This window comes from Mauremys mutica, chromosome 5, assembly GCF_020497125.1.
Source record: "Mauremys mutica isolate MM-2020 ecotype Southern chromosome 5, ASM2049712v1, whole genome shotgun sequence".
NCBI classification, from domain to species: Eukaryota; Metazoa; Chordata; order Testudines; family Geoemydidae; genus Mauremys; species Mauremys mutica.
The window spans coordinates 38,752,576-38,767,295 of NC_059076.1; the positions used below are offsets into that span (position 1 = coordinate 38,752,576).

The 14,720-nt window shown below is 43.9% G+C and overlaps 1 long non-coding RNA gene across 4 annotated transcripts; it reads right to left on the minus strand.

Moving 5' to 3' along the window:
• Positions 1 to 4,982: 4,982 nt before the first annotated feature.
• Positions 4,983 to 14,504, minus strand: LOC123372037. Of its 4 annotated transcripts, XR_006580057.1 has the most exons (6): positions 14,464 to 14,504; positions 13,133 to 13,282; positions 12,583 to 12,767; positions 8,021 to 8,081; positions 7,848 to 7,884; positions 4,983 to 5,274 (listed from the first exon to the last, which is right to left on the minus strand). It is a non-coding gene; the product is annotated as an uncharacterized LOC123372037 (long non-coding RNA). The 4 variants fall into 4 exon arrangements; XR_006580055.1 differs by lacking the exon at positions 8,021 to 8,081; XR_006580058.1 differs by lacking the exon at positions 7,848 to 7,884.
• Positions 14,505 to 14,720: the final 216 nt, after the last annotated feature.

The following is a 14,720-nucleotide window of genomic DNA, read 5'->3' on the forward strand; positions in this document are numbered from 1 at the left end:
GTATCCCCCCACATCTCCCTGTTCCCCTGCCCAGCACAGAATGGGTATGCATCTCCCACATCAATTCTGCCCCTCTCCCCAGACCTAAATGTATCCCTTGCTCCTCATGCAGCTCCAAGGTTCTGCACCTGCCCCTTTCCTGTGACTGGTGTTGAAGGGATGGAATGAGGATTGTGAGAGAACAGAGAGGAGTGGTAAGATGTTTGGCTGCATGCATGTGTGTGTTCTCCCTGTGTGCTGCCCCGGCTCTGCGCAGACAGCACAGCAGACTTCAAGCGAACCACCCAATGATCACAAGATCCACTAAGGGATGAAGGCACCAGTCCAGGTTGGTTGATGACAAAACATGGTAATGGCACCTGGCAGACTCTATGAAAATACTAAAACATATGTGCCCGAGACAATGGATGCAGCTCAGTGAATGTGGGACTTTCCATTTTCCCCTTGGCTGGACAAAAATACTCCCTCTGAAATACATGTTTAAAGCCCAGTACAAACAAGTTAGTACTGACCCTCTGCTATAATTAGTTACTGCCCCTTGATGTGGCTAGTTATCATCCATCACCTTGTACATGTTGATTCGATCAAAACATCTCTATTATGTACTGTCATCCTGACCTTAGCTTTTAGAAGGGGTCAGTATGTTCCTGTTATCCTTGGGGAAATGTTTTTTGAGCCATCCTTGACATTGGGATGTTCTGGTACCACTTGATATCAGGGTGTGTTTGTGTGAGTACTTTGTGCATAGCACTTCTTAGGAATGTGTATTTCTGCAATATCAGCCCTGTTCTTGCCAGATTCTGTGAGCAGGTCCTGCCTCACACCAGGCTTGTAATACATTGCTCACTGAAATTGGGAGAATTGGCAACACGGGCTGTGCCAAGTGTGAAGCTGCAGGATGCAGCACTGTGGAGATTCTGGGCAGCTCAGCCAGGCTCCCGTAACTTAGATAGGAGTTGGACCCAGCATTTTCTAAATTACTCCAGGGCCTCTCCATCCTCCAGAACAGCTGAGGATGGGGAAGACACAAAGGTGGCTTCACAGTTTCCACTGGGCTGCGAGTTCTGTGCTGCTCCTCTTAGACACACAGTGTAGAATCTCAGTCAAGGTGTCTCTGGAGCAATAAGCATAACTCAAGATTTTTCACTGTTACCACCTTCTTTGCCTACTGTTTGCTGTCATCCTTGCTGTACTGAGTCTCATAGGTGTTACGGTCCCAAGCATCAGAGCCTCATGAAAACGAGAAGCTATCTCAGTGAGCAAAATTTCAATAACAAGACTAACTGATGGTAGCATTCCTCCAGCAACAGTGCTGCTGGACCCGGTTCACTTTTTACTTGCTGTTCTCCTTTGCACTTTAGGCTGCCATCCCCTATTAACATTCCACTGAACTCAACTGAAGTGGTAAGCTATAATTTGTCCAGTATATTTAGCAGCACTGTTGGTTGCGTTCTGTAGGAGAAGTACCACAGCTAATAGCTGTGACTGTTACATCACCCGAGAAGAACAGGTTAGAGTGTGCATATTTCAAAACACTTCTTCAGGTCATGCTGAAGTCTGGCTGCACTTTACGTTCCACTGAAGTGACAGTCAGAATGTGTGTAGCAGCATACCTGTCACCTATATTTTACAAGACCTCAGCTGAAACTGAGCCACCTCTGGAGGAGAATTTAAACAGCACACAGTAGCACTACACAACATGTCATGAGAAGAGCTGAATAATATCTCGGCCAACTGGAACTATGTGGGGGATTTTAGGGAATATAATTACAGCACCTGATTTGGATTTTAGCCACAACATTGAGTCTAGCACCTGGGTTATTCCTGGGAAATATAATGCCAATGAGATTTATAATAAGCAAAAGAGCACAGGAGATATCTTTTACATAGAGTCCAAAAGATTTTTCCATTATTCTTGCTTTATTTAAACTCATTTGTCTGTTCATCTTCCCTTTTGTGTAGTCTCTGAAGTCAGGCCTAACTATGCTCATATGACACTTGGGGGAGTTGATTAAACTGTGTCTGAACCAGTGTTTTAAATCTATTGTGTTTGTTCCAGTAATATTTTTGCCCTTACCCTGTGGAGCCAAACAATATACCTGACCTTGATACCAGGTGTAAGCTAGCCCTGTAAAAACTGAGTGAGATGAGTCATTATCCTAAAGTTTACAACAGGCAACTTTGAAGGTTTAAAATGAGAAGGCCAGAGATTTAGTAGCAGTGCCCGCTGAAGGATATGGTTCATAATGTTAGTCTTAAAAATGTTTGTTTACTCTGATAACAGGAAAAAAGTGAGGCAACATTTTTCAAAACTGGGTGACTAAAATTAGGATATTAATTATGCCTAGTTTACATTTAGTCATAGAAATAAGTGGTCTGATTTTTGCAAACTGCTGAGCACCCGATAATTCTATTGGGTCGGCTGGGTGTTAAGCAGTGTGTTAAATTAGACTATTTATTTAGATGCCTAAACAGCAACATAAAAGACTTACTGGACTTTAACCACCCACATCTGAAAATCTTGGATTCTCCTTTTTCGGGGAGCTCCTTTCATATCCCCATTAGTTCTCTCTTACCTTCTCTGAGACCTGATCCTAAACCTGAGCCTTCTCTTGGGCTGCAAGGAGTAGGACATAGCTCCAGTCTGTGTCTAGGCAGCTCCTAGATGTAAACGTATATCTAATTGGATAATTGTAATTATTATCAGGAGCAGAATGGATTCTAGGCTTCTATAATTACTGTGTCACAAGTGTTAGAACGTCTGTGCAGTCCTTGTAGTTTCCAAGTTCAGTGAAAGACCAGAGCTACAGGGATGGGGGGAGGGGGGCAAATGTGAAATGTAGAAATCATTTTTTCCAAAGCCACATTCCCATTTTTCTTACCATCACCAAGATTAACTAAGACTTAAATCCCTGAAATATGGATTATTTGAAAGAAATCAAATGGAAATGAAACTTTAATAAAATTGTCAAAAGCCTCAATACATAATTTATCTCCATGCTGCAGCTAAAGAATAGAGAAAAGTATATTCTACAGAAGGCTAAAAATTTAATTAGGCTATGCCCATATGGACATTTTATGTTGTTATAGTAAAACCCAAAAGCTAAAGGATATGCTTGGATATTTAACCCTTTAGGAAAAGAACCGGGGGTGGACTGGCTTGGTCACATACCAGGATGCTATTCCAAAAATTTAGGCCACAAAGGGAGGAAGGAATGGGACAGAGGATATGGCACTCAACTGGGAATTGAGACCTGGGTTTTATTGCTGATTGCTAGTGACCGTGGGTATGTCACTGCACCTGTTTGCCTCAGTTTCCCCATCTACAAAATGAGGCTAATGACACCCTTTTTTTCTAAAGTGCTTTGAGCTCTACAGATGAAAAGCACTATAAAGAGCCAGCCAAGTATTATTGTTGGACATGGGTCCTTCCTACTGCAGACAACATACATTCCTTCACATCCTCATCATAGGCTGATAATCTTGTCCATCCCAGTTTATACCTCAGTGTGAGGAGACAACCTCCCCAAGGACTGGTCTTCAGTACAGATGGTTAAGATACTGGGGGGGGGGGGGGAGAGGTGCAGGGGAGGTAGTGAGTGGGTGTGGGGAAAATGGCACTAATGGGACTCAGGTATCAACAAATGTTCCTTCTGAGTACTGGCTCCATTCCTACACTTAGAAAAGTTTATTGGTCCTGAAAGCATCTGTACTACTCTGCCAAAGTGGTTCTCTTCTCTTTCAAACCCCCAGGGTGCTGAATTTTAAAGGTATTTAAGGGTTACTCAGATCAGCGTTCCAAGGCCTAGGTGACTTTGGAGCCCGTCTCCCTTTCAAAAATTGATTTGGGCACTTGGGAGCCTGCAGCTTTGCCTATATTAGAAAGGTTTGCAGGTGTAGATATACTGGAAGAGTCAGGGGCGGCTCTAGGGATTTTGCTGCCCCAAGCACTACAGGCAGGCTGCCTCCAGCGGTTTGCCTGCGGAGGGTCCGCTGGTCCCGCGGCTTCGGTTTGCCTGCGGGAGGTCCGCCAAAGCTGCGGGACTAGCGGACCCTCCGCAGGCATGCCTCTGAGGGCAGCCTGCCTGCCGCCCTCGTGGCACCGGCAGTGTGCCCCCTGCGGCTTGCTGCCCCAAGCACGCGCTTGGCGTGCTGGGGCCTGGAGCCGCCTCTGGGAAGAGTAGACCGGCTAAACTAGCAGGGGAGAGAGTTTATACCAGTTCCTTGAATGGAGTAAGTTATACCGGCAAAAGAACTGGCCAAATAATCCACTCCAATCCCCCGACTTTTAAGTACAGATCAGGCCTGAGTCTCAGTGAAAGTCAATGCGTAAGTCACATCCGAAAATGAGACAGACTTCAAAGCCACTTAGGCCTTTCAGCACTGAGCAGAGCTATGCCAAAATACCAATCTAAGCACCAGGACCTTGACGGGTGGGTGTCATTCTCCTCAGTAGCTCATTCAAATTTAAAATCCTGTTAATATTTGTACTTCTGCTGTGATTTGTGCCTCCTAGCCAAGCCTGAGAACCTGTTTGAGTCCCTCGCTCCTGACGTCACAAGCGATTTCATGTCTAGGGGAGTCAATTGGAGAAAATATTACACTTCATTAACACTTTCTCCCCTGAATTGTTGTTTTCTCCTCCTAACTTCATTGGGCAGTTTTAGCCCCTCCTGCATGTGAAAACAGGAAATGCTTTTAATGTCAGCACTTCTCAGCTTGTGCTGAGACCAGGAACCACACAGCCAAGGGCAAAAATATTGATGTCTTTACGTATGGTGAAACAACTGAAAAAATGTCACCTATGGGGTTAACATTCAGTGACATTGAAAATACTGGAAATAATCATTTAATAACTACGTGCAGCTTTAAACTTCGCAGTGATCCTTCTGCCCTGCTTCCTTCTGCTCATTATAATTCCAGTAGCATGAAACCAAACTCTCTGAAGCCGAGGTGAATGTTTTTTACTGTTTGAAAGCTTCTGTAAGTCACATTAACCCAGTGTTGATCACTGGCCTCTTTGGGTAGCAGGATCTGTAAGAGCTTAATGGGTCTGCTGCTGCCTCTAAGTTTCTGGTCCTTTAGTCCAAGCAGTAGATGTTCATGTGTTTGTCTCAACTAAGGACATCACTATATTGGGATTACAAGGTTTCTGATGATATAAAGCATTGGGTCTTTGTCTACCAGTTCTTGGGAATAACAGCCACATGTCCCTTGGTTTGCTGGATGAGTTGGTTTTGCAGCCTTGGAGGTTTGGAATCACTGGTTCTCTTCCTAAAAAGAGCCAGAATAAAGAAAGGGCATAAGAAAAGGCAATCGAGTACTCCGCCTCCCACACACAGGCTTTTTGTTGTTGTTTGAATTACTCTCCTGGACCGGTGTTTGCCAAGCCCAGGAATACTGTCCTTGAAAGTATACCCAGTAATTTAGAGCTAGTTGCCTCCCTCTCGGGTTTAGCATTTAAAGACAGTTGACGGGCATATGGGAGCATTTTGTTGCTTTTTAGCAAGACTCCATATCCCATAATAAGCAGAACAGATGGAAAACCTGAGATTGCCCTGAAAAGCTGAGGAACAATTGTTCCAAATGGAAACAAGATCAAGGTAGATTGATCTGTTCTAATCTGCCTGTCATCCTATCTGGTATCTTAGCACCATATTGTTTATGAAAACCATAATCAGACTTTTATATACTGTATGAATATGAGTGGTAACTATACTGGGGAAAGCCTGAATATGTACATGCCATCAGCGCCAACGTGGAGACGTTATATAAAGAAAACAATTAAATGTAAAGATTATTTGAGTGGTATTGGAGACTAAATCATAGACACGTAGGGCTAGAAGGGACTTTGAGAGGTCATCTAGTCCATTTCCTCCCCCCTCTCAACACACACACACACTTCATAATACTTTCAGGGAAAGTATTCCAGACCTTGGCAAACACTGTGAGAGTAAATGTTTCTGCTGGCTTTATTTTTTTCCTTTTCATCATTTATTCCACTCCCACAAATTTTTTTTTCATCGTCAGTCCAAAAATGACAATATCCATGCTGGGACTGTAGGACAGATTTGCAAAATCTCTGGAATCACCATTATAAATCCATACTGTCCTATGTTATAAATCTATAGTGTGTCCCAGTGCTGCATTGTTCACCCATCTTCCCCGTGACTGCATTTTGCTACGTATAGGCCTTTAGGAAGAAAAAAAAAGTTTTATTTGCCCAGTCGAATTCATTTTATTGCAAAGTGAAGACTGAATTTGCTCAGTGCCAGAGCCAATCATGATCATAGATTATCCTAGAATTTCTTTGTAGCGGGGCATGATTTACAGCACTTCTTCAGTATGCTATCAGGAAACGGGCTCAGGCACAGGGGGGCTGTTAAAAGTGCTATTTTTATTTGGCTATAATTCTAAGGGCTTGTCTACACTTAAAGCGCTGCGGTGGCGCAGCTGCACCACTATAGCTTTTAGTGAAGACGCTACCTATGCCAACAGGAGAGCTTCTCCCACCGGTGTAGGTACTCCACCTCCCCGAAAGGCAGTGGCAGTAGCTATGTCAACGGGAGAAATCTACACCAGGAGTTAGGTTGGTATAACTGTGATGCTCAGGGGGGTGGATTTTTCATTCCCCCACCCCGAGAGACGTAGTTATACAAACATAATTTTGTAGTGTAGACCAGGGCTAAGTTAGTGTATGTGGTGTTATTGCTACAGTTTGGGAAGGGTCTATATAAGGGAAGGGTCTGTGTTTATCCCCATGTTTCTGGATAAATTCTTCCAAATTTAATTTAACCCATCCTTAGTTAGGAAATACAATTGCAACATGGGAGAAATCTTCTAAGTGACTCTCAGTCTGTAGATTAGTTGAAAGACTGATCCAAGATGCACTAGAAGAATTTAGCCTTCTAAGGGTAAGATAGTTCCAGTGTCAAGCAGCACAGTGTATGTACAAAGAAATGCATTGTTAAACTACAGTGTGTACGTGCACACACACACACACACACACACATTTTATTAATGACTCCAGTTGTTTTTCCATTATATTAATCAGTGGCTTATGATGAAAGGAAAACAAGTCAGAAAGTCCAGGAAATTATTTTTGAAAAGAACTAAATGTTTAAATACGCACACTTGAAATCTCATTGTATGGTAAACAGTAATTGCAATCTTTCTGTGAGCTCTCAGTATTGCCTCTCTTTTCTTCAGCTAATTTAGACCATACTTACATATTCTGCTATGTTTAAGCAAAACCCGTTACCATGGTGACACTACAGCATGCTAAATATGGCTTATGGTGCCCAAAATTGCATTTGTATGAACTGTTAAAGTGAAAAATAGGGGAGAAAACACTTCATACAGTGTTTTATAGGCTAAAACAACTATTTCTAGTCTAATGTTTTTGTTCTGTTAATTTCTCCACATATACGAAGGTGTGAACCTGTGATTTCTTTGTTATTTGTTTATGGTATTACCCACAATGAACTAGGCAAGAGTACATGATCCCTGTGCCTCTGACCTCGCAATCTGAAGTGAGATATATAAACTAAGGCTCCATCTCAGCAATCGTGTAGGCATGTTTGTATCTTTAAGCACATGAAGTCATTGGGACTACTCTGGTGCTTAAAGTTACACCTGTGTTTAAGTGCTTTGCTGTTCTGGGCTGAACAGAGGTAGGGGAAGAGTAGAACTATTATCTTTATGAATATTACTTATTATTTTTATTAAAATGACACCTATGGGCTCCATCTAAGATCAGGACCTCTTTGTGACAGGAACAGTACATACACATAATAAGACACAGATATATGAATCGTATGTTTAAATTTAAAAAAATCTCTAATTACCAAGCCTTTTCATTTGTCTTTCAGTGAGAGCTGTAACCTGAAAATGCAATAATATGTTTAAAATACACAAATAGTGAAAGCTTTCAGTTTGTTCATTTTTCAGTTACAATCTGCTTTTGATTAGTATCGGTAACTGTTCTGTTGTCAAGTGTTGATAAGGTGCAAGAAATTACCTTGCAAAGTAATCACGCTGCCTGCATGGACTCAGCAGCTTGTCAAGTGATAGAACCATGCCTGCAGGGTATAATAAATAGTTATATCATCTGACATTTATATAAGATTATTAAGCCTAAAGGATCCCAAGCCATGATTCCAGTTCTGCAAACACTTATGCACATGCATTGGCTTAAAATGTGCTGCTGTTGAACATGCCATGGGATCTGATTGTTATTTGTTGGTGGGGATATGTTTTTGTTTATTATTTATATTGCAATAGCACTTTTAGGAGCTGCAGTTGGGAACCAGGGCCCTGTTGTGCTAGGCACTGTCCAAACACCGAACAAAAAGATCATTTCTGTCCCAAAGACCTTACAGCCTATGTCACATCTGAAAGACAACACTTCTGGCAGCACAGCATTGAAACACTGCTTTGATGCTGCTGAGAGGGAAGAGTGACACCTACTGAATTGTCAGCCTTTCTGCAGCACCCTGGATTTCTTCTGGGGGCTCTCCCATCCCATGCTAACAGGCCCAACCTTGCTTAACATGTGATATAGAATAAGAAGCTTAGGACCTGATTCTCTATTACATTAGCGTCCATTTACACCCACTTCAGACTGCCCGAATACTGTAAAGGAGGCTTAGCTTAAACGAGACTAAAGGTCGTAACGTTTACATTTCTTTAGCATTTCAATAAGCATTTTATTCCTAGCTCAGTAAATCAGAGACACTGCTAAAATGATTATGATGAGCCAGATTCTGCTGCCCTTATATCAAGTAGGACCTTATTCTATGAGTTGTCCCTGTGGCATTAATTGCAATATAAGACCCTCCTGGTAAGAAGAGAGATCAGAATCTGGACCTGAATGAGAAAAAAGCAATTGAATTTAAGTGGCCATGACACAGTTCATGCAAGTGTTTTCCATTGCATTTTGAAAGTTGTTGTAAGGTGGATGGGAGAGCTGTTGGTCGTGGGAATTGCATGTACTTGAAATTATGATGAGATAATATAGGGGGATATGCGTTTTCTCACATGGAGGAGTAACGGTGCTCCTTGGAAACTGCCAACTGTAACAGCTCCTAGTTTATACATGTCAGAGAGCATCCAGGATTCCTGGAGTGGCTTAGACCTTCCTGATTTTAACTTTCCTGAAAAAGGACAAATAGCTCATGTTTGAGGAATGAGGCATGGAAAAAGGCAAAGAGGGAAAAATATTACTCCAAAGATATTCCATAAAACATTACAGCTAATAAATAATGAACAAAAAAGCAAAGTAAGAGGAAAAGGAATTGAGATGATACAGCAATGTAAGAATTGATGCCAGGTATTCTTTGGGAAAAAATGAGAGCGCGAGAGAAATAAGAAAGAAGCCAGCAACAGGAATTTGTGGATGAAATAAGGACATCAGGGAAATCATCCCTGACCCGGTCTTTGGCGGGTGTCTCTATAGTACTGCCAGATTCAACACTGGATTCATTATCAGAACACTGGGCTGACACATACAGCCAAATGAAGAGGATTGCAGAGATTATGCTGCCTGAGTGTTAGACTTGATATATGCTTGTTTATGAAAACTGGTGACATCTGAAAGGGACACATGGCCAAAGCCTCCATGTTCTCATAACTGGCTAAATTCCAGCAGCAATTTTCCTGGATTCAGCAGCACTATCGTGTGGCAGACAAAGTTCTGTGGCAGGTTCATTTACATTTTAAAATTTAGGTTTTTAATACATTAAATCTGCAGATGAATATTACTATCTGCCCTGTAGCAGATTTATTATTATTTATTTGGATATTTAATTCAATTTATTTTATGTTGCTCCTTCCTGCCATTCTCAGTTTTCATTATGCTTTTGCATACTTTCGTAAAGACAATGCATGGCTGCATCATAGCTGTTACACCTGGAAGACAATTGGAAAGTGAAGCTGGTATAAAATGTGATTCCTTGCTTGTTAATTGGAATTCCATGCTGGGAGAAAATTACACCTGGCCCCTGGGCTCTGCAATGGCTGCCAGTAAATTGCCAGGTGGATTTCAAGTTATTGATGTTAACCTATAAAGTCCTGAATGGTTTGGTATCTGCTTATCTAAGGGGTTGTCCCTTCCAGTGCCAGACAGTTCCAGATGGGACCACTTGAGTAGGAGTTCCTCACTATAAAGGGGAGTCAGCAATGTGGGGGGTCCTCAGCTTTGGAACTCCTTTGTCCCATTGGTCAGCCGGAGGCCAGATTTGTTAACCATTCAGGTATGTTGTGTGTCTGTATTTCCCCCAGACTTTTGGGAAGGATGTGGACTGAAGGTTATAGGGAGAAGGTGACTATTTATTGATGATATGCAAATAAATCTTTCTATTATATTTTATATGTTAATTTATGGGATGGGTACCCAGTGCATAGGATGGGTGACTAGAAAGATATTAATAAATCTAAATAAATAGAACACCGTGGAAGTGGCCAGGGTAGTTAGAGCTTTTGGTACCTTGAAAGGCAGTCAGGGAATGTGGCACATGCACATTAGCTTGGAGATTCTGCAAAATGATCAGCAGTGAAATGGTTGGCAATGTTGGCATTTAAACTGTCAAATTTAACTCCCCACTGAGGTGAATGGGGCCATGTGTCTCAGGGTATGTCTTCACCGCAGAGTTTACCCAAGTCTGGGCACTCAGATATGGGTGACTGAGTTAGCCATGCACACTTGCAAGTGTCCATGCTCTTAAGTCACTTCTCATACCCAGATAGCCACATCCACACTGATGCTACCATAGTTTGAGGTAGGCACTGGGATTTCTGGGTGCGTAGCCATGGTGCTTAGAACTGCATTAAGTTGAGCTGCTCTAGGAATTGTTTTGTGGTGTATAGTGGAGAACTTGTCCGTTCTTCTTGGGCAACTGTGTGGAAGTGTTCTTAGCCTGTCAATAGAGTCAACTAAAGCTCTTTTGGCTCTTGCTTGCTTCTCAGTCACTTTTGTCTGCAACCTCCACTGGCGATGAAGCAGGTGCTGGTGCTGGGCTTGGCTGTTCGCTGGCCATCAGGCTAAGCAGCTGCTCAAAGAGTTTCTTTGCTTCCTACTGTTGGTCACGATGCCCCATTGCCCTGTCATGCACAAAGTAGTCTGACACTAGTCTGGCATCTCTTTCCTGTCCCTCACCTCCCTCTTCCTGTCCTGCTCCAACAGCTGCCTCTGGACTTCTAGCTGCAGATCTGACCTGTGGCCAATGTCATTGAACATGTCCTGAAGCAGGTCATCCCTGACTCTTTTTCCTTTCTTCCTCTGGTTCAGGCGCCTCTTTCCAAGAGGCATGGGGTGGCTGGCTTGGTCCAAAAGCAGTAGAAGTTGCTTCAAAGGCAACAAAGAGCACTTTTTTTTTAATCCAGGGAAAGAAAGACAAAAGTTTCTCCCATTTAACACTCCGAGTGACAGTAAGGCCACAGATTGGTACTTTGGTCCCCTTGGAATGTCCTTATTTCATCCCTCAACTTTTGTCTGCTCCATGGTAGCTGAATCAGAGGTGTGGCAAAGTACCTGCTTCTCCTCAGCAGGCTGAGTCCTTTTTAGCCTTGGAGAGACAGGCTTGGGCAAAGCAAAATCCTTCCAGGTCGCACAGGGTCTGGCTGATCCCTCCCTCAGTCAGTCAGTCAGTCCCTTGTGCTGGGTTTCTCCCCTTCTGGGGACAGAGTGCACTCTTCCTTGCTGGAAGGGTTCAGAGCCTTGCTGCACCTAGCTTGTTGGCAGCTTCTCTCACTCCCCTGCTTCCATGCCAGGGAGGATTTAAAAAGGTCTCCAGTAGTTGGGGCCAGCTGAACCTAATTAGTTCCCTGGTAACTCCTTTTCCAGCTGAACCTTATTTCCCCATGGCTATCTCTCCTCAGTGGATAGGGAGAGGCCTTTTAACCCCCCTGGAACTAATTACTACCCCTCCCTTTGTAGCCATTTGTCCTGGGTTTGCCACAGAGGTCACTAGCCCACCAAGAATATAGTAAATATTTTATGTGTCTCTTGGAAAAATATCAAGAAATGATTTTTTTTTACTGGTTTGTTTTGTTTTGGGACCCACTGGCAAGGGAACTTTTACCAGGATGCTCTTAACAGTAGTTGGTGCAGTGGTGACATTGGAATTAGATCTACCGGAGATTGGAAGGGGAAATAAAATGTCCAGGCCTCTGGTAGAAGACCTTCTGTCTATGAGAAGGTGGTATTTTGTTGCCTGAAGAATGATCAGCAACTCAGTGACTAAAGTGGGTTAGTGAAATTCAGGTGAATGTAAACAGGATGCGGACTACAGATGCAGAAACTCACTTACTACAGATGTGCCTTTTCAAACTCCCCTCCCCAAGACATTTCAATGTCTCCCCCTTCCCCTGCTTGGAATCCATGGTGGATCACACATGGTCAGGAGGGGAAGGAAGGTAGGACAGGGAAATGCCATAGCTTCTGCCCTCAATTGAAGCAAAAGCTGCTACACAGCACATGATACCCTCCCTAACAATAATTGCATTGGTCATAAACCAGTGAAACCCTCCCACTCATGCTGCAATTTCCCCACAACAGTAACAAAGATATCAATGTCCTCTTACCTGGCTGTGGCTCTGATATTGCTTCCTCTCCGGTCTGTTCCCTGGCCCCTTGGATTCTTGGATTCCAGGCTGAGGACATCTTGCAGCCTCCGTGCCTGCCTGGTCTGCTGTAGCTTCAGGATCTGTTCTAGCTTTGCTGGTTCCTCTACTGCCAGGGTCTCTTCCTGCTCTGCTAATTCCTCCCTCTGTCCAAAAATAAGACCATTTAGTCTCAAAAGCCCATCATGCATGACACTGGGCTCCATGTTGGAGACAGTGTCAAGCACTTGATCAAATTCCTTGTAGTAGGGGTGGGTTAAAAGTTAGGATTTGTATATATAGTGAGTGAGTTTGTGGCAAGCTGGGGTGTAAATCTACATTGCTCTAGCATGCCAAGGACTAAATGTCCTTATGGACCCTGCTGCCAGGCACTAAAAGTATTTGAAACAGCGGTATGCAAAGTGCAGGAGGGTGCTATAGATTTACACCCCAGGTTGCCACATACTCACAGTAGAGACATGCCCTTCATTTCGAGACCTGCTGTTGCTGTTTGTTGCCTTGCGACACGCACCCTTCAGGTTTTTAACGCTCTTCCTTCACTGAATTATCATCCACGTAATCCCCTCCTCTGCCAGTCTCTCGGAGATGCTCTTGTACAGGTGACGATTTGGGATACATCGCTCAAATGTGGGTGCATGCTGAACTCAGACCAGAGGTAGAGCTGCTTGCAGAAACATGTCAGGTTAAAAGAACTTTCCCCAGGCCAACAGGGAGCCAATAGAGATCATATAAGCCCTGGAAGTCCTGTCTCCACAGCAAGGAGCCTGGAAGCCCTGAGTGCCCTAGAGGGGGGCACTCTCAGGGAGGCTTTTGGGTTTTCCAGGCTCCTGCCATAGACCCTGGAGCCTGGAAGTCCTGGGACAGGCTTCCAGTGTCTGTGGCTTCAGGGTAGTCCTGCCATGAGGACTGCCTCAGAGTTGGGGATCCCAGGGCTTCCAAATCCTGGACTAGCCACTTCCCTGGGCTGTCCGACTCCTGCAGCCTGGAAAACCAGCTGACTTGAGAGTTGGGCAGCCTGGGAAGCCAGCTGGATAGGGAATGTGGGAGCCACGAGGTCCCTAGCCACAAGGCTGTCTGCACTGCGGACTTCCCTGAAGCCACAGAACCTGGAATCTCCTTAGTGAAATAGACGTGATTCTTGTCAGTTTGATGGCTGTCTACAACTGAATAGCAGTGGTGAAACTGACAGTCATGTCATGTCAATTTCAGTCAGCAGCTGTCAGGCCCGAGGAGCTTATTTCATTGTGGAAAAACCATATGGTGGTGTTTCCTAAACACTTTTTTTTAATATATATAATTTACAGTTCATGGGAGATTTCCAAAAGTCTAAATTTTTCATGAACCAAAATTTCTGAGTTTTGTCCTGCTCTAACCACAGGTCCACCAGAACCTTGGTGTGCACCTGTGTCCAACTAATAGCATACGGTGATCAGGCGCTATTGTTCTAGCACTGTTTGAGCTGTGCAGAAATGCAGCAGGCTGCGCAGAAGAATATATTAATACCTAGCTCTTATATAGCACTTTCATCTGTAGGCCTCAAAGCACTTTACAAGGGAAGCCAGTATTGTTATCCCCATTTTACAGATGGGTAAACTGAGGCACAGAACAAGACATGATTGCCCAACATCACCTAGTAGTGGACCGGTGCCAGGGTCAGAAATTGAACCCAGGACTCTTGAGACCCAGTCCACTACCCTATCTTGAACACTGCCCAGTTGCATATAAATTGGCAGGTGACTTCTCGTGCAAAGAAAATGAGTGAGGTTAGAAGAGCAGGAAAATATAGCCTGCAGGGAATCATGGGAAGGCATTGGAGGACTATCAGAACTCAAGTTCTGTAACCTGGGCTTCATCCTGCATCCACACTGCAAGGTGGGGTGGATTAGAGCCCATGTTGAAGCAAAACCCTAGCTCCAACCCAGCATTTCTCAAATGTGGCCACTAGAGGCTTTTCTTGCGGCCACAGCCTCCTGCGTGGTGACTGGGAGATGGGAGCAAAGCAGCAGCCCCTCCTCTGGGGCTGCCAGGAGGAGTTGGGCCCTGCCCCCTTCTGGATCCAAAAACACCAGAGGAGCAGACAGCCAGTGTGAGTTTCCTCA